The sequence below is a fragment of the Vidua chalybeata genome, chromosome 5 (genome assembly GCF_026979565.1).
Source record: "Vidua chalybeata isolate OUT-0048 chromosome 5, bVidCha1 merged haplotype, whole genome shotgun sequence".
In the NCBI taxonomy this organism is placed as follows: domain Eukaryota; kingdom Metazoa; phylum Chordata; class Aves; order Passeriformes; family Viduidae; genus Vidua; species Vidua chalybeata.
In genome coordinates this window covers 28,682,096-28,706,694 of record NC_071534.1, presented here as the reverse complement: position 1 = coordinate 28,706,694, position 24,599 = coordinate 28,682,096, and the positions used below count along the sequence as shown (strand labels likewise).

Below are 24,599 nucleotides of genomic sequence, written 5' to 3'. Positions count from 1 at the left end.
AGGGCAGTGTTGATACTGCTTACTTTTTTTTTTTTTTTAATGGAATTGAAAATACTAGAAGGTTTACATTTAACAATTACTGTTCCCATACCACTTATGTGGGATGACTGGAATCAGATTAGGGGCATGGTCACACCATCCAAGAAAGCCAGAATGCAAGAGCATCACTCTGGAGAGATGGCAGTCTCATAAGCAGGCACTTCTCCATTTTAATGAAAGCACTTTGGCCATAATTGCACTGTTAATTAATTTCAGATATGTTGCTGCATCTGAATTTCCCAGCTAACCAGTGATTAAAACAACAAGTCGCCTGGGGAGTGGCTTGTGTGATGTTGGTATTAATAGGATGAAAACAACCAGAAAGTTAGGGGTATTCTTCTGAGGTACTGAAAACCCTTAATGAGGCCTTTAATTATGCAATAACTTCTGTGCAAGCAAACACATGTCTATTATCATTATTATTGTGCTGATAGTTGATATCCCACTGACATGAACAATTTGGAAAATTCCAAGTATTATGCAGCACTCCTGCCATCCGGAATAGGCTGACACAGCTACAGCTACCTATTTAAGAAGATTAGCCTGATTTTATTTGCATAAGGAAAAAAAAAAAAAAAAAAACCAAAACGACAAAACCACTTGCCACACCCAGGAAACGATCGTTAGAAATGAATTGCTGCACATTCTTTTATTAGCTGTGTGGTTAACTTCTGAGTGCTACGGTCAATGCCAAATCCAAAGTGAGATGCCCTGGAATATCTTCCTCTAGGTTTTTCATGTTCTTAGAATCACAGAATATGCTTAGTTGGAAGGGACTCATCAGGACCATCGAGTCCAAGAATCACATCGTGTGCCCTCCTTGGATGTGCAGAGAAAATGTTTCATTTTCCTTTCTGGAGGGGAAACAAAAAGCATATTGAGTACAACGCACATAATTATTCTTAAGTGGGCATCCCCTAGGAATGATAACAAGCAAATCTTTGCCTGACTTGTGTTACCTATACACAACTCCAGCAGATCTGCATGTCTGTGTTGGCCATTACTCTGAGACATCAGGCTAAAAAAGCTGTAAAACACGGGCTTCACTCTCCGTTGAGGTTCTCTTAGTCCAGAGAGGAGCCCTCCAGGAAAGGCAAGGTATTTTATGCCGGCATCTTCTGCCGAACAGAGGGTGGTTGCAGAGGAGAATCCATCCCAGCAGTTCAAGCTTCAACAGGCAAGTGAAGGAAGAGAAGGAGCAAAACCCGATGGAAAAGAGAACATAGAAAACTTGCCTTTTAAAAAGCCTCAGCACGGGCTGTTGCTATTTTTTGTTGCTAGAGCAGCAGCCGGGTGCCAGCGCCGACTGCAGCGCTCTGGGATGCGGGGAACGGGATCCGCTCCGGCACCGCGGCCCGTGCACGGCCCCTGCCGGCACCGCCAGCAGCTGCGCCTGGAGCCTGCTGGAAGAGTTTGGAGTATCTTGGAATCAAGGTATGGCCTGGCTGGGAAGAGACCTTAGACACTCAGTTTCAACCCCCTTGCCGTGGGCAGGGACACCCTCCACTAGAAAAGGTTGCTCAGAGCCCCATCCAGCCTGGTCTTGAACGCTGCCAGGGATGAGGCCTAGTGGTCTTCTTTCAAAATATCCAGGACAGAATCATAGTCTTTATTTTCTTTTCTTTTTTCCCCCAAAACTTAATTGCATGGCCATTGAAATACTGGAAAGAGTTTTATGTCAAGACTTCAAAATTTTTTTAAAGCAGCTTCAGTAATTATTTGGCAGACATTTTCCAAAATATAAAACGATGCCTGAAAGGGATTCACCCCTCCCTGCCAAAGGAGAAGCAGCAGCATTCCAGCCCAGCTCCTTCAGAGAGGGGGGAATGAGATGCAAAAGATACTTCAAGAGAATTATAGAATGGTTTGATCTGGAAGGGACCATAAAGATCACCTCATTCCAACCACTTACCATGGGCAGAGACACCTTCCACTATCCCAGGTTGCTCAGAGCCCCATCCAGTCTGTCCTTGGACACTGCCAGGGATGGGGCAGCCACAGCTTCTCTGGGCAACCTGTGCCAGGGCCTCCCCACCCTCACAGGAAGAACTTCTTCCTAATACCCAACCTAAACCTATTCTCTGTCAGTTTGAAGCCGTTCCCCTTTGTCCTGTCACTCCAGGCCTTTCTGGATAAACAGTATAGGTGATAACCCCTTTGTAAATTGCCTGTAATGGCACTTCCATGGCTGTGTTAGAGGAACCAGCCTGAAAAGCACCTACAAATGAAATGGCACCTGAAGCAGCCCCTGATTACAGTGATGGCACTGTCTGGCCCTATGTCTCAAATGTATCATTGTGGTGAATTGTACATCAGGAGTTTCCAGCCTTTCCCAGCCAGGAACTGGATACCAAGATCTGTGTGTGCCTGAAAACACCACACCTTGGAGAGCCAGGGAAGAGGTGCCATGGGACACAATCAGACACAGAGGTACTGAATACTGTGAAGCCATGTGCTTGCAGAGCTTGTGAACCAAAGGTTGCTTTTGGTTTGTGGTCCCAGGCAGTGGCAAGGACTGGCAGTGGAACTTACGCAGGACACTACCAGGTACATCACCAACCTGCCCATGCATTCAGCAGCTCTTCTTGACACTCTCATGGCAGTTAGGGGATATAAAGTCATCAAGTATCTGACCTGAACTGATTTCCAGGAGAGCAGAGCACGGCATTTGTCCAAATTCTTCAAAAATATGTGTCTGGATGTTCAGGGAAAGTAAAACTGCTATTGTACAGAGAGAGCTTCCATCCCAAGCCCAGGAATCAGCAGGTTCATGCAAGGAATATTTGTATTTCTGTTTCCATGTCTAAGCCTCTTGTGTGTGGCTAAATGTTTACTTCCAAGGTTGTCAGGTTTGTCATTTATGTGGAATCTAAATTCACTTCCTTGTCAGCCTGAATCTTTCAGTCTAGGGAATGAGAATGGGAAGACACTCCACAGTGGTAGGAAGAGTGATGAAGGAAGACCGTGGTTTCCTTTTATTACTGAAGCCTCTGTGCTCTTCTTGTTAGTGGTGTGAAACAGGATTCAACATTCAGGAATGTAGGGCTCCATACTTGTCTTGCCAGAACATTCTGCCATAAATTTAAGGAAATCACTTAACATGGAATCTTGTTCTCACAGCAGCTCATGGGAGTCTTGCCATGGAATTCAGTCCTTTAATAAAGAAAAATGTAAAATGTCTCCTGTTTGACATCAGAGAGGAAACACTTTGGAGCAAGATTGTTTCTTGCTTTGATTGTTGGTGGACCTTTACTTCATCATGAAACAAGAATAAGAGCTATATAATTGAATGAGAGAGAGAATTTAAGGCTCTGATTATGGGAAAAGAAAAAAGTTTACCTTTGCAAAGACAACTGGCACACACCTTACAAGCTCTTCAGAGACCATGAGCCAGAAGAGAGAAACAGGAGTGCAGAGCCCTGCAACCAAGGAGCCAGATTGGTGGCAGATAGGGCAGACTGATTTAATGTTGCACAGAGGTCAAAACAGAAACTTTATCATCAAAGAAAGGAGGAGTGCTGCGAAAGCCCAGTGCTCAGAAGTAGCACTTACCAGAGGTATCATATAAACTTAACCCTGCTGTCGTTACTCCTGTTGGAAGGAAAGGAGGTGAAGGCCACGACCTGTGAAGCAGAGGTCAGATGTTACAGACCATCAGACAAAGGAAGTGACAATGGGGAAAGGTTCTTCTCTGAAGCACTACCAGATGGTGGCTAATCTCAGTCAGGGGAGAAGGCATGGCCACCAAATCTACACCGGCTCCCTGAACCTGACACTCAGGCATTATCAAGGGAAAAGACTGTTCTTCCAACTGTTACAAGACAGACTATGCAGTGCAACCCATTCAGTTAATCACAGTGCTGTGCTGATTTGAATCAGAATTTTCCAGAATCAGACATACAGCATGTATTTGCTTGTTAATTGTTTCTGCACAAAAGCTGGAATATTAAATACTCTGAAAATTTCTACCTTAGTGGAATTTTTTCCTCCTGCCCCTCTGATTATTTGTGAAAATATCTTTGTGTCCTCATGTAGAAGAAAGCATAGTTGGATGGTATGAACTAGCAGAGCTCTGGGATCTGTACTGGCGTCTGTCCTGGAGACTTCTTTCACAATAGTAATGGTGGAAATGTTGTCTTTGCATTCAGCTGCAAATCTGCTCACAGATTTACTAAGGAATTTCTGCTAGCTGAGCTCAAATAGGACTCCAGCATTTCCATGTCTGTTCTGGGGATGATGAAAACATAAATGGAGATAGAGGTGGAGGTGAGCCTCCGGAGTCCCAGAGAGGCATCTACTTGAGGCTGTAGGGCACAGACCCGAGAATGGAAACCTAAATGCTTCTCATGGGATTCATCACAACATAGGCTGCATTTAATCTTGTCTGAGCAGCTCATGTTTTCACCATGCTTCTGTTTCCCTGCCTGGGCCAGAAGGAATAGAGGCCCCATTGTTGTGAGCAGCTGCCCCAAGAGCCGCATGCAGAATGCAGAGCTGGGATGTTGCTGTGCCCAGAGAGAGCCTCGCATGAAAATGACAGCCACTGGGTTTGTGTCTCTTCCAGCCATTTCTCTATACACAGGAATAGTGGGACTGTGCTCTTGTTGTCTCTGTTCTGGACACCTCAGTGGTGTGGTTTGAGTCCCTCCATTTGGCAGAGCAATCCAGAGGTCTGAAAAAGTAATCCAGCCAGCAGAAAATAATTAAGGACCTTCATGAAATTCAGTGTGTGCTTAAGTGCTGAGCTGGGTCTTTCATTGCTGCTATGGTCAGATCTCCTCAGCATTATGTAGGTAAGCAGTATCAGACACATTTTTTTTTCCACAAAGAAAAGCAGTGAGAGCATCACACTTCACATGCCTGTCACTCCTTACCTTAATATCTGGTGTTTATGTGTTGTTACACCAGATATAAGCAAGGTCCTCACTTTTTCTGGACTGCTTGGAAACAGGGTGTATAGGAACACACTTCTTCAAATGATCCACTGTGCAATGCCTCTGTGTTGGTATCTACCAGGAACAGCATCTTGTAGGCTGCCACATGGGATGTGCATTTCTGAACCATGGAAGTGAGAGCTTCAGGGAGTTGCAGCCAGGAGGAAACAAAACCCTCCTGAGCCAATTGTGGTAGACCCTCAAATGATATTGCCATGTCCTGGGAAATGCCCAAACATTTTCTGGGCATCTCAGCCACCGTGTCATGAAGCAAGAATAGGAATACAGCAGAAAATACAGGTTTAACCCATGGTATGAGCTATGAAACCACTCTGAACTCATGTTGGTTTTGCTGTTAGTACCTTTTAGAAATCCTGCTTCATCTTTCAAGTTGACATATCAGGGTTTTCCTGTGCTAAATGTGCAAAGCTGGCTATGACAGGAAGCAGAATAAGCTCTGCTTGCAAAGAGCCTTTTCTCTCTGTTGACAAACTTTAAATGCCCTTCAAAATTTGGGTCTCTTGAAGCTGGGGCATCTTCCTGATTTCTTTTAGGTGTCTTATTATTGTGTGAGATGGACTCTGCAGGGTAAGCAATCCTTTTAATGAGAATAGGCTGTTTCCCCCCCATACTGGAAGCTGTTTATTAGGATATGGCCACAAAGTAACATTATTGTAGAGCTGCAGCAATAGGATAGAGTTGGCTGGAACTCAGAGCTTCAGTGAAAACTTTCAGATTGATTTCAGATTTTGTTTGACAACAGAATAGGAGATTTTGACTGAAATGTTTTCGAAAATAGCAAAACCCCCACCCACTCAGAGACCTGAATATGAAACCTCAAATTGTGATGGGGAGAAAAAAAAGCGATGACATTTTCCTTCCAGATTTGGATCAGACCCAACAATAACCTTCACTTTTTATAGGACCCAAATAGTCATGATAGGAATTAAACTGCATATAGATCAAAAATAGAAAATACAAGAGACTAATAAAAGTATCAAATACACACAAGGCAGAAAGTTGAAAAGAGCAGAGAAGAAAATTGGATAAAGGAGGAAAGTACAGCTTATATGTGGAAAAATGAGACCAGAGTAGAGATGGAACCACAGATGTGAGTGGTCATGGGGCAGGGCAGAAATGCTCCCACCCCAGCCATGGAGAATGCAGTCATGGAACAAGGCAAGGAGTACAAAGCATGGATTCTGGAGCAAGTCCAGGGGAGGGAGACCAAGCTGGTCAGAGGGATAGAGCAGCTCTGCTGTAAGGAGAGGATGAGGGAATTGGGATCGTTCAGCCTGGACAAGAGAAGGCTTTGGGGTGACCTCATTATGGCTTTCCAGTTCCTGAAGGGAGCCCACAGGAAAGATGGAGAGAGACTCTTGACAAGGGCCTGCAGTGACAGGACAAGGGGGAATGGCTTCCCACTGATAGTGAATGGGTTTAGATTGGGTATATGGAAAAAAATTGTTCCCTGTGAAGGTGCTGAGGCCCTGGCACAGGTTTTCCAGAGGAGCTGTGGCTGCCCCATCCCTGGCAGTGTCCAAGGCCAGGCTGGATTGGGACTCTGAGCAACCTGGGATAGTGGCATGTGTCTCTGCCCATGGCAGGGGTGTTGGAATGAGGTGGTCTTTAAGATCCCTTCCAAAATATGATTATGTGATTCTACTATTCTATGATTCCATGATTTTGTCACTTTGCACTCTTTATGCACCAGGCCTGAGGCCTTGGGAGGTGCTAACTGGGAGAAGAAACCATCCATTGGAGAGGCAGGAGATGTTTTGGGAGAAACCAGCAATACCTTTGACCAAAGGAGTCGATTGGGACCAACAAGCCAGAGGTTTTCTGGCTTCCATTGGTGTCACTGACTCTTGCTTCTCTGACTGCAAAATGGAAACAACAGCTATCATCCCCCTCTTGTTTATCTACTGAACCCCTTTGGAAGCGGTTCACGGTTTGCCCTGGGTTTTGCTCCATGTCTCTCCATGCTCTGTGCTGGGGATCCTGGGGTCACTGCCACAAGACAAAACAGCGGGAAAAACAATAACTGTGCCGTCCTGGCACAGGAGGGGGAACAATTGTTTTTGCAGCCTGCGCAGCCCACAACTCTTGGTACAAATGACAGATATAATCAGGCCTTGGGGTTTTCCTTACATTTATATGTCTGGGGAAGGGTGTCAGCCACTGTTCTCAGTCACTCTGGCAAATTGAAGCTAAAGATTCAGGCAGGTGGGGGAGAGAGAGAGAGAAATGCATTGAATTGCCATCGAAAGAAACATGCATAATTTCTAGAAATGCTTTGTGTCAGTTTCAAAGATCTGACTGGGATTGCTTATTCTCTGCCAACACGTTTCCTTTGCAAAAGGCACAACTGGTGTACTTTGGGGTTTTTTTAGCCTCCAGCAGCAGTCAGTACCTATGTTTTCTTCGACTGACATACCTGTAAGTTCAATCAGCTGAAATGCTTTATATACAGCAAGGGATGGGCAAGTTCACATGGCACTCTAAGAGGACCTTGAGACAAACTGTAGTCTTACTGATGTAACTGGAGGTTCTGTTTCAAATCTCTGCTGATCTGAGAAGGATGGAGCAGAAAAAAATGACATACTTAACCCTTCTGGTAGAAAACAGTACAGGAAGCAGATAAAATAATGTAACATTCCTCTAAAGTCCCATTGCAGAGTTGTGGTTAATCGTGATTAAAGTTCTTATCCTCCCACTGCCTTTACAAGAGTATAAAAATGGTACCTCTGAAGTTTTGCTGGAGTTGGACTTATCAAAAAACAAACAAATAAACCCCTGCAATAGTAAAGCACTGTTACTTAATAGAGCTTGAAATACTAACCAGCTTTTAGTGTAAAAGTACCAACTTTAAATCCACTTTTTTTTTTTTTTTTTTGCCATGGTTAAGTCTAAGATTTAACCTCAATCAATGATTTCTTTTTTCTGCCTAACCCTTTATGTGTTTATGGCACACTGCTTGTGGTGACAATCATACTTTCAGTAGCAATATCTCTGCTTCAAAGCCAGGTCTGTCATCTCTTTTCACTGAACTCAGCAGTTTCCTGAGCAAAATTCTGTGGATTAAAAAAAAGTAAAATAAGAAACTATTTTAAAAACAGCCCAAACCCAAACATCTTTCTGAAATTATTTAAATTTTTAAAAAGAATGTATCTTTCTTGTTTTAGTCTGCCATTATATCCACCAATGTCATCACTGCATGGCTTCCACTGAACCAGACAGACCACAAAGCCTAAAGCCTTTATCCACTTTCTCTTTGGTGAACACTCAGTGCCTTGTTTTGGAATTTTGTTTAATTTCTTTCATTGAGGGAAGTGCTGGCACCATCTGCTGGGACTTTTGTCACTGCAACCACTAAAGACAGAATCAGAGAATCACAGAATGGTGTGGGTTGGAAGGGACCTTAACAGATCATCTCATTCCAACCCCCCTGGGCAATTCCCAATCAAGCTTTGCTTTCTGGTTGATTTTGTTAGTTTTTCAAATGTTGGTTTGGCAGATTTTAAAACATCGAAAAAACTTGATATCAGTTGATGTAATTTGGCACTAATAATTTAAAACAGATGCCAGACCTACCTGCATGATGCATTCTGAATAGGGCTGTTGGGGGAAATAGTGGCATCACCTGCCAGTTCTTAAGAGAAAAGTCTGACATTCAATTTTTAGGCCCATTTCTTCAGTTCAGTCTGAGACACTGCTGACTGCTTCATCCAGCCTCATCCCCAATGGACTGTGGAGCACATTGTCCTGAGGAATCCGAGGGCTCTGGGCAGATGGAGCGGTGATGTCATCTGACTTTTCCATTTGTACTTCCTATGAACATTTGCCTTATTCTTACATGCCAGCTCTTTCTCCGCATGTTTTAAACTAGAAACATTTTTTTTTCTGGGTGTAGAGAAGGAATCACTTCTTTTTGATTTCAGACAAGATCTGGCAAGTGAGCTCTTGTTGCTAGTCAAAGAAAAAGCCTTAAAAAAATTAACACAGAATCTGTGTTTAGCAAAGTGATTTGCATAAGCTGTACACTTGGTTCTTAGAGTTGGAACAGTTCTAACCTATGACAAATTCCTCTGTCTGGGCTGTCTTCCAAAATCATTTTCATCTACCCTGGCAAAAGAACTGAAGTCTGCGTTCTGCACTAATTAAAGGCCTTCAGGAGAAGGGCCCCAGTTGAAATGCTGACACACTTTATACATGCTTTATTTGTGAAAGGGGATACTGAGCCCATTTGATGGCACCTCCTGCTCTGTCAGGCCGTGCAAAATTTTAAGTGGGGAAACAAAATGGGCATAGTTATGTCTTGTTAAGGTTCTGAGTTACTAAAACACTGCAGTTTTCTCCATTAAAAAGCATGATATGGAGATTTTTTGGTCTTTGAATAACACTAATAAGCAGTAACAAGGCTAAACCCCATGGCAGTTCCTTAGTGAATATGAACTGACACTCCCAATTTTTATAAAGTACTATGGCTTAATGGAGCTGAGTCTCTGTCTCCCTAAATATCTTCATTTTGGAAATAGCAGAATATACACCCAACATCCTTTTTACATAAAACTGGGAACAGCTGAAATGGGAAGGCAGGGAGAACAGCTGTCCCAATAACTCTGGAATTCTTCCAGCAAGACTACCACTCCAGTAGGGATGCTTTCCATTCTAGATCCATGACAGGCTTCTCAGCTTTTTAATATTCCCAATGTATTCAATGGAAATCAGAGTCCTTGACTGAAGAAGGCACCCAGAAAGTCTTTTTTTCTGAAGTTGTTGTCCTGAGTATTCACCACCTGCTTTGGAACACACGTGCTTGGGCTGAAGAGAGATTTTAACTACTCTGGATGTTAACTGCTTTATCCAAATGCCCAGCAGGAGGCAAGGAAAGAAACTCCTCCTCTGTGGGAAGTCTCACCTAGTAGGAAGTGTGCTCTGAAAACATGGATGAGACTCAACTCTGCAGCTGAACTACACGGAGAGCTCCTGCAGAGACTAACAGAGCTTAACCAGGGTTCAATGCACTCACCCTGGCCAGGGAGAGGAGGAAGTACATCTATCCAGCAGCAGATGTTCGGATGCTTAGTGACCTGTGGGAAAACACTTGGGAGAGGCAAGGGCACTTAGGCAGCTGCATGGTGTTTGTGGAATTTAAGGAATCCCAGCCCATGTCCTAGGCTCTTCTCCTTGCTCATTTGCAATGAGTGCAGAAAAGAAAAAAAAGGAGGAGCAGGAGGATTTCTTCCTCAGATATTTTTTCAGCATTCCTCAGGCTTCACCCTGCATGTCTGCTGCAGCCTTCACTAAAGGATTTTATTGTAAAGCAGCAATGCAGTGATTCTATAGCCACTGAGACATATTCAGGGTTTTTGCTAACAAATAAACTCGCAAACATAATAAACATTCTTTATGAATCCTCATCCTTTCCTTAGGAGGATGAATTTCTAGCCTGTTTTCTATGAATCTTAAATGCAAAGTTTCCACAAGTGCAAATGCTCCAGTTTATTCTGCCTTCTTGGGCACAGGGGACAATCCCGTCTTATTTTTGTCCCTAAAAGTATTGACTGTATTAGACACTGGGCACGTGCTTTCGAAAGAAAAGCACCATGAATGCTTGCATGTCCCTGTATTATCGGCCACGTGCTCCATCCCTGGGAGACAAACGGGCCACTGAAATGCGGCTGGCCTGGACGTCCCACATACCAAGCAGATGCAAGCAGAATGCCATAGGGAAATAAGAAACACATTGTATGTGATTTAAAAGGCTTAACAGCTATGGAATATCCCTCTGAAAGCCTAATGAACATCTCCAGCGCACAGACAATCAAAGTACAAAACGCGCCCTGCATCAGGATATAAAACCACGGAACTACAGATAATCTCGTAAGAGACCCACAAAATAAATCTACTGACAGCAGCACCTATAAATCATGCAGCTCCAGCACTTGGCTTGTCAAAATGTCTCCAAGCTCAGGATTTTCTGTGGAAAAGAGGCTGTCCACACAGATTCTTTCTTAATTTTATACCTTCTGTTTGCCTCTCGAGTGAGCTTGTGTCCTGGGTTTGGGGTTTGTTTTGCTTTCTTTCTCTCCTAATATGTCCCAGACTGACAAAGTTAAGGATTAGAAATTCAAATTTTTACCACAAGGCTGGAAAAAAAAATATGTATATACAAACACTTGTTCAAGTGACTGAAAATACAGGCTTTTTTTTTTTTCACCTGGTGACTGTTGGAGTGATTGGATCAATGTTTAGATATAGTGGGGAGAATATCTAGGACAAAGGAAGGGGGAAAGGGGTAAATCTCTCAGGATTACTCTTCTGGGGGTACTTTTTTTGCATAGACCTCCCTACTTAGGACACCTGTGAGCTCTTGGAAGTAACATTTGCAGAGTTTCTACCAAAAGCTAAACTGGCAAAGGAGACAGCAGTTAACAAGATAATTTCATCCCTCATTCTCAAAGGGAAACAGCTCTGAAACAATTCCTTCTAGAAATGTGTTAAATCCCAAGTGGAGGAATAGCTGGTGTTAAACCTGTATTGTGAGGTGAGAAACAGCATTAAGCAGGTCAGGCTCAGTGGGTTTCTCTCCACAAGACTAATTGTAACAAGAGCTTAGACTGTCTACTCTGCAATTTGAACCCAGTGTATGTAAACAGCCTTGGTTGTGTTATTCCTGCTTATCCCTGTGTCCCATGCCTTGCACAGAGGAGCTCTGACACACCTTAAGGAGCAGAAACTATTCCAATTCTGCTCATCCATAGACTGCTGAATGCTTGTAAGACTTTGGAGCATGCACAGCATAACATTTTTGTATGCAAATTCTGGAGGATGTCTCAACTCTGGGGACAAAACTCTGGGAAAACAACACCATAAAAACAGCACAAAACCACCAACATTTCCCAGGTTGGTCCTGCATGGACAGATGATCAAGGCTGCCAGGAACAAATGATGCACTTTCACACACAAAAGAGGAAGAATGGTGACAGACAGGGACTAGGCTGAGACTCAGGAAACCAGGCTGAGAGATTTCAGCACTAACTCCTGCTCCACCACTGAACTGCTGCAGAACCTGGGAAACTCAATTTGCTTCTGTTTTCTTGCCCATTCATAGTATAAACTCCTGAGGGTGGTGACTGTCCCTTGCTGTACATTTAAACTGCACAACTGGAGCTCAGTTCAGGCCTGTTGCTGCTACTGCAGTTCAAATAATAACATGTAAATAACTTAGACAAACCAACCAAATCAGCTGGTGGAAGAGTGCAGATGGGCATGAAAAGAGATATGGGTGAAAGAATGTGAAGGAGCAGAAAACAGGGGGAAAGAACGGCCAGAAATGAAAAATTAAAAAGTGAGAAAAGGGAGTTAACAAATAGCAGAAGAGCACAGACAGAACATAGTCATTCCAAAATCAGCTGATGCCTGCTCTTTCCCACTGTCCAGAAGGAGATATGAAAGTGGTTTAAACACAGAAGTGAGCATCCTGCCCTTCACCAGCCCTCTGCTAATCCCAGTTCCCCATTCATGAACTCCTTCAGTAATCTGAACCTGTAAAACAATTGGTTTAAGGCAGTGGAACCTCTCCTTAAGGACCCAGCACAACCATATCCCCAGCACACCACTCTGCCAGCATTCATTAGTCCTCCAGGGGTCATCTTTTACCTGTGCTAATATAATACTGCTAAAACCTTCTGGCTGTCTGGGGCCTGGCTGTCTTCAGCAACACACCAGTGTGAAATATTTATGGATTAAAATAAAATTAAAATGCAATTTTCAGGCATTTTGAGAGGAAATCTTTAGCTCTACTTGTGGCTAACTGATAGACTCTAGAAGGTTGCAAGTAACAGTTGACAGGCTCAGAATACTGTGATAGAAGGTGAAGTCCATGGAGAGGCCCAAGCTAATGCATTTTCAAGTCAATGGAAAGATTTCTCTGTCTCTCTGAGTGTTGAATTGGTCTGTGAGGGACTGGATGAGATCCAGTTGAGGCCCACAGTTACCAGAAGTTGCTACCAACCAATGACTACTCAGAGGGTCACATTAAGCAAAAAAGATGGTTGCAGTAACATGTTTAGTGACCAATGGCGGCAGACACAAAATATTTTTCATTCTTCACAGTGGTCTGAGGTCCAGGGAGGAAGAGGCATGAAGGCAATAATAATGAATTTATCAGTCCACACGTGCTCCCACTGAGGGGTCTGGAGGAACACTGAGATGTAAACCCCATTCTATTTCCCAAAAGATCCAGGGAGCTGCAGGCTGGAGTCGCTGTGCTGATCAGGCTGACTCCCTTTACCAGCAGTGAACTGCTGCTTTAAAATAAAAATCCAAGAATGGACCTATAACTACTACACTGCCAAACATAACTGAGATTTCTTAGAATCTGCTCTCACTGAGAGTTTTGTGTAAAATATTTCCCAAGATGTCTTTGTGTGGCTATTAGTTATTGCAGTTGATGTGCTGTGAAAGATTTTAAATGACAAGTCAGAGTGTTTCCTTGAGAACTTTCTGTTATGGACAGCTCTTAAGTTAAACCAGGAAAACAGAACAACAACAACAAAAAGCAATAATGAGGCTGTAAAAGAATGGGAAATATTCCTCGTTTCCACCCTCACTGATAATTAGTCAGAAACACAGACTTTAGGTTCAGCCTGAAGGAAGACACTGGAATAAAAACTGCTTAAGACAAAGGATCAAAGTGATTCTTCAGCCATTTTAAATCTTTCATGAGAAAGCTAAACTAAATACTGCAATACATTTTCAGAATAAATTGTCTAGAGAAATAATGGAATTTTTAATTTTAGAGAATTCTCAGCAAAGACCAGGCTAATGCTTGCTAGGAACAATTTAGGTGGTGCTGATGCTATGGCGGAGCAGGGGAATAGACCTCTTCAGGTCTCCTGTAACTCTATCTTCTTGGATTCTGTGCCTACAAACAGGAGTGTTTGCCAAGAACATGCTAAACTTGGGAAGGTGTGCAGTAATGTTTTAAATACATTAATATACAAACTAAAGTTTAAGGAAATACACATATGAGATGAAGAACTGCAAATGAAAGATGACAGAGAAATAACACACAGGCATTTGAAATGTGGGCCGAAAATAAAACAGGATTCAGCCTGGAAAATCCATGCTAACATACTTGGGGAAATATAATCCTAAATAATATCCTCAGTGGGAAAGCAAAACCTGGAAATCATTTATTTTACAAAGGAATCTTTGGGCTGATTGAGGACAGTGAATCAGATAGATGCGTTTTAAGCACAACTGTAACAGCTGGAGCTCAGCTGGAACTTCAAATTCAGATTTGCTGCTGCTGCAACCTGAGGCACACAAATAAATCCCCCAGCACTCACAGTAAGAGTCTACCAGCTGATTTATAGTTTGATTGAAAATGTGAGTCTCTGAAGCTTCAGCTGGAGACCATCAGCTGTGCCTGGAAATAGGGCCTGATGACAATCAGGCTGGACACTGTTTCCAGCAGAGCAAGGAAGCAGGCACCCTCCCACCCCTCCCCAGTTTACATGTAGTAAGGCAGTTTGAGGAAGATCTTGACTCCCTGACATTAGTAAAGATTAAATTTCCTCTTGCTGGCTTCTAGGGACAAAGAATTGTACCCATACTGGATATTCAAAATTTTTGAGAGTAGTTGGAAGAAAATACTAGGCAAGTAAGTGGAAAAGAATTCAAATGATGAGGTAAATTACAGAAAGCAGAATGAAGTACTGGCAAAGAAACCCCACCACATACACAGATATTGACAATAACTCTTGCAAATTATTAGACATAGTATCTTTTACCTGTCTTGGCTACTAATTCTGTTCCCTACCTTTCTGTTCACAAAGAAATGCAAATCCATTGAGGAAAATTCCTTCACCATCTGATAAGAGCAATCAATTCCAAGGCCCTTGCAAGGGATCTTAAAATGTGGTTAGACAGAGATGACAGAAATCCTACACCTCACCTGCTATATGGGTGGCAGCACTTTTTACCCAGTTACAGAGAAAAACATCAGTCTAATTTCAGAGACTTATTTCAACAGACTCCAGGAGCAGTAATTTTGGTGTCAATGTTTTCTTTAACACAGTTTTCCATTCTGTCAGTGGCACACTCAGCAGCTCCTGCCATAAGCAGAAGTCCAAGCAGCTGATGGCAGCAAAGTCTGTGTTTGCTGCGTGGGGGATCTCTGGACTCCCACAGTGAATGTGCACATTTTAGTGCAGGAGTTCAATGTCCATTACCAGATATTAAAATAAGCTTGGTTCCCTCTGTCTCCAATACTCACTTTGTGGCTGTTGTGTTCTTTCCTAACCATTCCAGCTGGATGTTCCCGTGGACTCCTGACTGCTCTTACCTCTCCACATGGCAGGAAACAGAAGGTGATGTTTCCAAAGGAACTGACGTACAACCTTGGAAGTCTGTCTCCTGGTTCTATTGAGATGATAGCTATGGAGTAAACCAATCCTTCCCCTTCTTCCTCCTCTTGATACTGTTTATCCAAACAGAGCTTTAACTATATCTCCCTGTTTTAACTACATCATGAACTGAAATGAAGGCACTTGCTATACTGTGGCAAATGAAGGTGATCTGTGTGATCTTCCAATGCAGAGTGTTTTTCTCCATTAAATTTTTCCTGTTCCTGAGATGAATTTCATTGTCTGATATTTTTTTTTTTATTGCTACTCCTGTATCTTACAAACCCTTATTGAAAGGGTTTGATGTTGGGCTTCCCTAGATAAAGCACAGAGAATCTGTGTTGGACAAAATCACTGAATTCATTGTGCGTGATCCTCTCTGAAGACCGTCGGTGGTGGCAAATGCAGCACAACTGCTGGCACAAGCCATGGCAGCTTCCTGCTCCTGCTGAGAAATACAGGATTGGCAAAATCTGCCCATGAAGGGAGCCGAGCCATCTAGGAGGATACAGCCCAGGCTTCTCAAGTCTCCTGTTCCCTCTCTGTGGTCTCAGGTCTGTCACAAAGCCCTTTAGGTTTCAGAGGGTCAGTTTGTTCTCTGAACTCAACAGAGTCATAGTATCACAGAATGGATGGAAATTTTTCGGTTGGAAAAAATCATCTTGTGCCATGGGCAGGGACACCTTCTAGTATCCAGCTTTCTCAGAGCCCCATCCAGCCTGGCCTTGGACACTTCCAGGAAGGAGGCAGCCACAGCTTCTCTGGGAAACCTGTGCCAGGGTCTCACCAGTATGATCAGAAGAATGGAGCACCTCTGCTACAAGGAAAGGCTGGGATAATTGGGATTATTCAGCCTGGAGAGGAGAAGGCTTTGAGGTGACCTCATTGTGGCCTTCCAGTGCCTGAAAAGAGCCCACAGGAAATATGGAGAGAGACTCTTGGCAAGGGCATGGAGTGACAGGACAAGGGGGAATGGCTTCACACTGACAGAGAGGAGATTTAGATTGGGTATGAGGAAAAGATTCTTCCCTGTGAGGGTGGAGAGTCATTCCAGATTGAGTGCTAGTGGAAGCATGCTCAAACTGGGGCAAATACACATTCAATAGGCTGTAAGGAACAGAAAGGTGAGCTCTCAATTCACTGGCCTTCCTTGTAACCTTAATGTTTGTCTCCTGGCTGTGCAAATGTTCATAAAACAACACAGATGACTGGCCAGGATTAGCTACAAAGTACACAGATATAAATTTTGATGAAGGGGAACAATTACTTACTGGTATTTTCTTTACCTCTGTTATTTTACTTATGCTTTCTAGTACATTTCTAAATAAATGCCCGTCTTGCTTTAAAATTTAAAGATCTCTTGCACAAGCAGAGAGCATTTTATATGTCTATTCATATGAAGTCTTGTAGTCTGTAGTTATGTTTCTTCATTCAAAAAAATCACATCCTGTAGACCTCTATCATGTCTTCTAAATTAATTGTTTCAGTATTTCTGGTAAAGTAGTTTCTTGCACTAGATTTACTGTTCAAGGAGTGATCTTTTTGATTTTATGAGTCTATGAGTTGGGTACTTGGAACACATAGCAAATCAGCAACAAGGGTAAAAGTGTTTATGAGCAACTCATAATATTTATAGTGTAAATATTTCTTTGTTACATGGCACTGCTCTTAGAATGTTTCAGAAACATTTCTGAATGTAAACATCTTAATGTAATAAATGTTAAAAGCAAATATGTTTGTTACCTTTAAAATTAACCCAGTGAATTTTTGGGGATACACCATATAAATTAAATATAAATATGAAATAATTGTGCTGAGCTAATTGAATAATAATATAAAATAATTGTGCTGAGCTAAAATGATGGATTTTTCTTTATTCATGTTAGTTAGGGTGGATATTAGGAAAAGGGCACTGGAACAGGCTTCCCAGAGAAATGGTCACAGCCACAAGGCCAGGAGAGCTCAAGGAGTGTTTGGACAACACTCTCAGGCACAGAGTGGGGTTGTTGGAGTGTCTGTGCATGGCCAGGTGTTGGACTCAATGGTCCTGACAGGTCTCTTCCACTCTAAGATTCTTCACAGGATTATTCAGATAACCCAGTATGTTTCCTAGTGGGTTTTTGCCAGTATTTTGGTTTGTTTCATCAGCAACTGATTTCCAGACCTTCTACTTTGCAAAGGAAAAAACCTCTTCTATTTTTATTAACTTCCACATTAGCATTAATGCAGCACTGGACATGTCATTTTTGGGCTTCTGCCTTGCAGGTTCTGATTTACATGAATCTGGTTCTTCAGCTATTTTTTTGGTGGATATTGACATCTGTTGAAAAATGTTTGAAAAGTGCTATCATGGGACCCCTGATAAGACAACCCAAAGGCAGTGGGACCTGCTTTGCCAGCATTGCCACTTTCTATTACTTCCTTGCTGGTATTCTTCTGCTAGATTAGTTGACAATCTATGGGCAATAATGCAGTCACAATTAAGCCCACTAATTTAGTAACAATATGGCTACATCCCAAATTTCTGAACTCCAGGGCATGTTCTTTGGTGATCTTTTTTCAGTTCCCTTCTTGCTTGTGATTTTGAATACTGGATGCATTGCTGTTGATGTTCAAACCCTTGATTAATAATGTAGTTGCCACTGCATCTGCACAGCTCATTTTTTTTCTTTTGGCAACATTCCAGTCCTTATTGCTGTGGACCTCAGTTCTTAGCCTTTGCATCAGTTCTTGAACCTGTTTTCACAGAGACATCTGTTAGGTGTTATCTCCTTCAGGTTTTTGCTCCATCAATGAAATTGATTCATCATTGCTTGTACAGTTTCCACAGCCTTACAATTGCCCGGGGGGAATGGAGTTTGCTTTGCTGAAGAAACAAAATCTGAATTACTCGAGAGCTTGTCTGCTATGTCACATAAGCTTTTTGTACAGGAGTCTGCAAAGTCTGAAAACACAGCCCTAGTAATGAGTTTTCAGCACAATACAAACTTTAATTGAGTCTTTCCTGACCTCATGGTCTTCCATGAGACCACTGTGAGTGAAACCTCATTATTTGCATAAATTAGTATCTCTTTGCTTAAACTATCTGCAAAGTTTGTCTTGGCCAAAACATATTTGTGATGGCATTTTTCCTTCTCTTGTTGTCCTACCCTTCTTTTGTAGAAAAGCTCCATTTCTATTGACAGATTGGCTTATTACTTTATAAAAACGTCTGTTTGGAAGGTGTAGTCTCTTCATATTTAGTCTCTTTCATATTGACACAAGTAACATTTACTGATGGACTATTTTTATCTTTATTTGTACTCATTCCAAGAGATTTATGACCAGGCTTTCCAAGAACAACAAAACATGGGTCAGGGCCATCTGACTTTTCATTAGTCTCTGTATGTGCCATTGCAATGGCAAGGTTACCGAGTCTGTTGGGATAAAAGGAAACCTCTTCTACCTCTCACTTGCCTTCAAGTAGTGGCCTCATCCTCTGTGCCCTTTGGCTTCTTTGGATTTGGAGTGGTTTCTGTGTTCCAGTGAAAATCTGGTGGCATCCACACTTAATATGTTCACCACAGACACTGAATCCTCCTGGTGATCTGCTGCGTTGTTGGAAACTCTACCCTTCAGCAGATGGTTGTCCTGAATTTCCATCACCCATATGCTTTTCAGTGCTGAATGAACACCTTCCAGGGTGTTTTTGAAAGCAGCTCAATAATTGGAGTGGATCAGATTCCTGAATCAGTCTCAGGAAAAAATAAAATGGAAATGCATAATTATTCCTTATCCACATCTCTGTCTCTTGGCACAAAGGCTCTTTCCATGTTAAGAACATCTGTGTGAGTACCAGGTGAAATTCTGATTGGTCTTGGATCAGTGAGATATTCATCTCAGAGAGATGCTGTCAGTGATAGCAATTAGCCCCACCAGTGGCAGAAATTACTTGAATACGAATATGAATGAAGATTAGCGGTGTTCATCATCATGCCACTAAAGCTCACCTTATTTTTTACTTTTTCCTGATGTTACTTCATAAGTGATGGTTACTGCTACTTGATAGGCTCAATCAAGGAGTAGTATTCCAGGAATCCAGCAGGGAGCAGGAGAGGATCATTTTGCATCCACCAGCTCTTGGTGGAACCCTGATAATGAAGGTCAAAGGAAATGATTCATTTGTTATTGGGTTTGGAATGAAAGGTGCTATTCCAGAGGGGAATATTCACCTGTTTAAATTCTGCTGGATAAAGGAAAAGAGGGAGGAAGCAGTTGGGGAATGAACAGGTGGATTTTTGGTGGATACAGGGGAAGACATGGGAAGGGGCTCTTAGGTAAAATGTACATCATGGGTACCACCAAGAAAAGTCCATTTATCCAAGCTCTGACATCCCAGAGGGGTAACCAGTAACTAGCACATCCATTTCTATATTCCTTGGATGCCCAATGTTTTGGTTGGGAAGAGATAATATTTAGAAATTAACAAATCCAGGGATGTAATTCCTGATAGTAAAGCCCTGGGGACCCAAGTTTTGATATTCTTCCAGCAAATAACCCAACAGAGGGAATCCTGGAGGAGGTGGAAAACACTGTCACTCCGTCGGTGGAATTACTGGGAAATGGAAAGCAGCAGAAGCAGGAAGAGCAGAGCTGGAACCAGACTCCAGCTGGGTAAGGCAGACACTAAGTCCTTTGGAATTAGAACTGGGCATGGGTGAGAAGAACTAATTGCTAAATTTGTACCCCATGGATTCCTGAGCAGGATCCCAGCAGGAAAACTCCATGGGAAGATCCAGACTGGGGACTGTTCCCAGATGGAAAGAGTGAGCCTTGGAATTGTCTGAAGGACAGCACAAGAATTAGATGTCAAATGTGGAGGTGTTATCAGACAATTACTCAGGAGTGTTTAGTTCCCAAGGCAAGTCCATCTCCTGTCTTTTGGAGTTCAGAAATCTGGGAAGACTCCAAGTAATGTAGGGAATTGACTGGCAGATAAAACTGCTGGGGAATAGTAGGGAAAATCATCTTATTAGGGGGACTCGTTTTGTATAGGAATCGTGCAAAAATTGTCCAAAAGGACGGGAATCAAATTGGATTGACATATTCCTTGGAGACCACAATACAGTAGGAAAGCTGAGAGAAGGAAACAAAGCCTAAAAAGGCAAATGAGCCAAATCTGCCAAAACCCTCAAATGGCCACATTCCCTGGCATTGCTGAGGAATTCAGGCAAGCTCCAAGAAAGAGGTAAGCCCATATGGAATCCTTTATGGGAGACTATAGCATCCAGCTATGACCCTTCCTGGGAAAAGCCATGGGATAGGTTATCCCAGTTTCAGAGAATATGTCATTTCCTTGAGAAAAACACTTTGCATAACTTTATTGTTTTAGCCTAACCAGTAACCTGGGATATCCAAGTCCATCCTCCCCACTGGGGAGACTGGGAGCACGTCCAGACATGGAGAATTTCTGTGAGAGCCCCAGAGAAGAAAGAGGGCTCCAGCTTTGCAGGTCTGTGTCATAACCCATCCTGTCAGCCACTCCTGCTTGATCCCAGTGGATTTGTCCTCTTGTATTCAACCTCAGCAGCACTAATTGTTGGGAAAGCAGCCTTTGGTACTTCTTTTCCATAAAACCTTTTCCATCCTGCCCTTCAATCCTGTTGTGCACAGAGGAAAAATTCAACACTTCATTTGTTCCCTTCTCTCCTTCACTTTGCCTCCTCTTTTCCTGCAGGCTTTGGGCTATCTAGTCTTGGATGTGGATTAGGCAGAGTACCTTGGAAGCTCAGGTCAAGGTGGGATTGGAGCAGTGTTAGAACCACCATGGGTTCTCCCAAGGTTTGGTGTGAGGAGATGCATCTTGGGAGGGGCTGGGATTTTGTGCTGTTCTGGCTTCTTTTTTCTTTTTTTCCCTTTTGGGCCACCTCAGAGGAAAAGCTGGAAATCAAACCAACTGAAGGGGATTCCCAAATTCCTTTTCAGACCTTCAGAGGAGGCCCAAATCCATATGGAGCTGAGAAAAGAGATATGAGGAGAATGGGAATAACTGAGCCTCAGGACTCTGCAGTTTATTCATTTAATGTGTTTGGAGGTGCAGGAAAAATCAAATCACAAAGAAATTCTGTGTCTGTAACATCAAGTACAACCTCTTTAAAGTCAAGTCCTCAGAGCGGGGTTTTCCCCAGGGTAAATCCAGATGTGACATGGAAAATCCTCAGCAAGGATTTCCAGCCTTGACTATACAGCTTTTGGAAAAGCTTAGTAGCCAAACAATATCAAATTTATATCAGATTTGTATCAAGTGTGGTGTTTATATCTGGGACCACTCAGTTCCCTGGGTTTGAAAGCCCTTCAAGTAGCAAAGTTGAGCCATTTTTGAGAATTCCAAGTGTTGTGTCTCTAAGATTCTTAATACAATATTTAAATAATTAATATTTAATTGAGACAATGTAAAGTGGATTTGTTAGAGTGGCAGAAATGTTTTTTCACCTGGAACTGTGTTGGGATAATCAACATTCCTTATGTCAGAATTAATTGGTTCTCCTTCTTTTCTTTCTAAATTGTGGATAATTGGGGAGAATATTTGGGATAAAGAAATGAAATGCATGAGGGAACCTTCATGTTCCCAAGGGAATGCTTCAGGGATGTACAGCTTCCGAACTGCACAAGTAAGGCTCCCACAGAAACCTTCCAAAGCTGGAAAGGACAGGGAAGAAAATTCCAAGAGTGGTATGGGAAGTGCTTTCTCCCAGGTCTGGACACTGCTGAGGTTGGAATGACTTAAAACAATTCCTTGTCCCTTTCTTGTTCCCAGCCCAGGACTAGAGTTCCCTAGTGTTCCCTGAGTGGCTGCAGCTCCCTGGATGTGGAGGGAGGAGGTCTCTGCTGGAGAGTGGGAGAAATGTCCCTGCTGGTTGCTGGGTCCTCGGTGGGCAGAGAACTCTGATCTTGGCAAGATGGGTTTGTGAGTATTGAATCAATCCTACCTCCTTTTTAATCAGTTGTTTTAATTAGTCAGCAGCAGGGACCAGTTCTAGCCAGCTTTAGTCAAGTTTCTTTTTCACAGATTTCTTGTTGTTTTGATCATGAAATCACCAAAACTCTGAAAAGCTTCAATGAACAAATCCTGAGGGAATTTGGGATTGAATATCTGGGATCTTATGGGCCTTCAAGGCCATATTGGGTTTACCTACTGATTTTGGTTTGAAACTCCAAGTTAACAATAATAAAAATATGAATCAGTTCTCATGAAATTCAGCTTTACAAAACTTTATTTAGGAACGAAAAAGATGGGAATTCCTTTAGCAGAAAAGCACCTGTGAAGCAAAGCAGACTTAAAATGCCTGTAAGAAGATTACAGAAAATCATCATGTATACATAGATCTATATATACATACACACACACACATATAGATAAAGTAGATATTTTATAGTAAACTGTCAGGAATGGGTTTTTGATTTTTTTTTAACTAAAGTATTCTATTTAGTATTCTATAAAGAATACTAAAGTATTCTATAATTATGCATGTGATTTTTAACATTTAATAGAGAAGACTAAATCTATTGCTAGTTTTAGAGTACTGCATTGAAAGTCTATGTGCTTTCTCCTCTTCCTTTCCCTGTTCCAGGAGAGTTCTTAGGAAACTTCTGTTATCTGTAAGAAGTTTGTAACATCAGAACTGCTGATTTCAGTGCCTTTATCTGAACTTGATATATTTTCTGTATTATTGTTTAGATGCATTGTTTTAGACAGAACTGGGGGGCTGGAAGAGAAAATTTAAGGAAAAAGTTGTGGAGAAGGGGCAGAGAAATAATCTAGAGAGCCTAATTTAGGATTGAAAGCCATCAGTCTGCTGGTTCAGTCTCCTGGCAGGAAATGGTGAAGGAGATAGGTCGGTGTCGAATGCGCGTGTTCTGTGGGTTTGTCCCAGCCAGACGAGGGTGTGGGGGACACTCTGCACCCCAGCCAGGGCAGGGAGGGCTGAGAGGGACGGGGGAGGGGGGGGGGTGGGTCTCTCCAGCCTGCTGGGAGCGGTGTCACACGAGGCAAGTGCCTGCAAAGGTGCGTTGTCCTTATGGAGATGGGTCCATGGTGTGAGTTTGCCATGTACCTGAGACCCCTGGTGCGGGTCTGTGTCTTGTTTTGTAAAGGGTGAGTGTTGCACAGAACATTCTAAATTATAATTTGGGATGTTGTGTGCTGTGGGCTTTGGGGCACGCTTTTTTTGTTTCAAATGGTTCCCACTGGAAAGTTTCGTGTATGGGTGGCTCTGATCTGCTGGGTGTTGTGCTGCTTGTCCCACTGCAAGCTCTGAGCAAAGGAAGGATGTGGCAGCTCTCTTACTGAGTTGGCATCCTTGGCCTCAGCAGTCATGGAAGCAGCAGGCAGGTTTCTTGCCTGCTGAACCACTTCTTGTGGTTCTTCTTGTGTTAAGGCTGACATCCAGTGCTAAAGAAAATTCCTCTCTTTTCATATGACAGCAGCACTGACAGGAGAGGGAAGGACTGGGGCAGACTACTAAAAAACTCAGAATTTCAGGTGTGACATGAAAGAAATCTCAGAGTGCAAAAACGGAAATATGTGGCCAAATTGCCTCTGGAGGTAGTGTTGCTGTCTGTCCTCCTGCAATTGTGTCTTCTGAAAACTCAACACTTTTATTCATTGTGCTGTACAAAACACTTCTCATAATTCCAGGAAACAGATGATACTAAATCTTGAAGGAATTTGGATGTGTCAAAACAAGCTATTTTTTCTTCTCCAGTGTGAGGTGCTTGATGTTAGAAAATACTAAAAAACAATAAAATGGTTATAGTTGAGTTGGTCTCTCTTTATTTATTACCCCCCTTTTTTTTTTTTTTTTTTTTTTTAAACAGAGGAGTAAATGGGAAGGTTACAGGAACTAAAGCTGGATGTAATAAATCCCTAAACCTTAATAACAAAAGGAGCTTGTTTAATGGAGAAGTTAACAGTCCTGTGAGGGGATTGTTTTTTTAATTCAGAGAAAGTACAGACTGCAGAACCATGAAATGCCACCTGAAGGAGCCTAAGTCAAATTTGACTTTTTGTAATTTCCTCACGTTGTTGTTCCTATTTTTAACCTCAAGGGCTGACACTGTCATCCTTCTCCACCCTCTTGGCCTTCCCAGCAGAGCACTGGGTGGATCCTTCTATCTCTGCTGGAGGTGCAGCTTCACAGCCCAGGGGAGGAGTCACTGCTGGGGCAGG

At 42.6% G+C, this 24,599-nt stretch overlaps 1 long non-coding RNA gene across 5 annotated transcripts in view; it reads left to right on the top strand.

Moving 5' to 3' along the window:
* The window catches only part of LOC128788897 (uncharacterized), a 107,817-nt gene extending 92,040 nt beyond the window's left edge, over positions 1 to 15,777 (top strand). For 4 of the 5 annotated variants that reach the window (XR_008431245.1, XR_008431241.1, XR_008431244.1 and 1 more), the window contains exon 6: positions 15,297 to 15,777. This is a non-coding gene — a long non-coding RNA (uncharacterized LOC128788897). The remainder of the gene's footprint in view (positions 1 to 15,296) is intronic. The other variant, XR_008431240.1, reaches the window with a different exon arrangement.
* The last annotated feature ends 8,822 nt before the right edge of the window (positions 15,778 to 24,599 follow it).